This window comes from Cygnus olor, chromosome 4 (assembly GCF_009769625.2).
Source record: "Cygnus olor isolate bCygOlo1 chromosome 4, bCygOlo1.pri.v2, whole genome shotgun sequence".
Taxonomy (NCBI): domain Eukaryota; kingdom Metazoa; phylum Chordata; class Aves; order Anseriformes; family Anatidae; genus Cygnus; species Cygnus olor.
The window spans coordinates 22,838,801-22,839,694 of NC_049172.1; positions in this window are offsets into that span (position 1 = coordinate 22,838,801).

The following is an 894-nucleotide window of genomic DNA, read 5'->3' on the forward strand; positions in this document are numbered from 1 at the left end:
TTCGAGGCATGCCACCAAAGTCTTGTAGCTGGTTTTTTTTTTTTTCCTTTTTTTTTTTTTTTCTTGAAATTGGTTGGGAACAGAAGTGCTGAGGTACTAGCAGGCCAACTCCTGTTCTCACCCCTGCCATCAGAGTGGTTCCAGATTGTTTATGAATATGGTGGTAGGTGCTTTATATATATAAAGATCTAGGGAACTACAGGCTTTATCAGCTTCACCTCAGTCTCAAGGAGGTCTGGTTCTGTAAACAAAGGGAGAGCAATGGATATTGCTTGCTGTGTGTATAGCCAGATAACATTCTAGCAGTCAAACTGTGAGGAGGTGGTTTCGATAGGTGGACCATGAGGGGGTGGAAAATTGACAACATCACTGGGCCTAGGGACTGACTAACAGTTATGTGTAACCGGTGGTTAGACATTCCTTAGGGATATTAAATATGTCAATAAAAACTGCGGACAGAGGAAGAAGATGGAGGAAAGAGGATCTGTCTGACATGGTATCCATTGCTCAGGGACTGGCTGACCATTGTGCTGCTTGTGGGAAGTGGTCAGTGATTGCCTTTGTATCACTTTTTTTTTTTTTTTCTCTCTCTTTGCCTCACTTATTGTCTTTTTCTTTAACCACGAATTTTCTCACTTTTGCTCTTCCAGTTCTCTACTCATCTCTCTGAGGACGGGGAGTGAATGTGTGGCTGTGGGGGTGCATAGCTACTGGCTGGAATCACCCCACAACAAGAACCTTGATAAGCTGGAGGAATGGACTTAGGAAGTTCAGCAAAAGCTAATGCTACCCTAAATGTCCTGGCATGTGAATAAAATTGAAGAAGGAGGCATAAATAACATACTGAAATTAAAAATTTGCAGTGTACCTTTATTATAAATTAACAGGGATGAT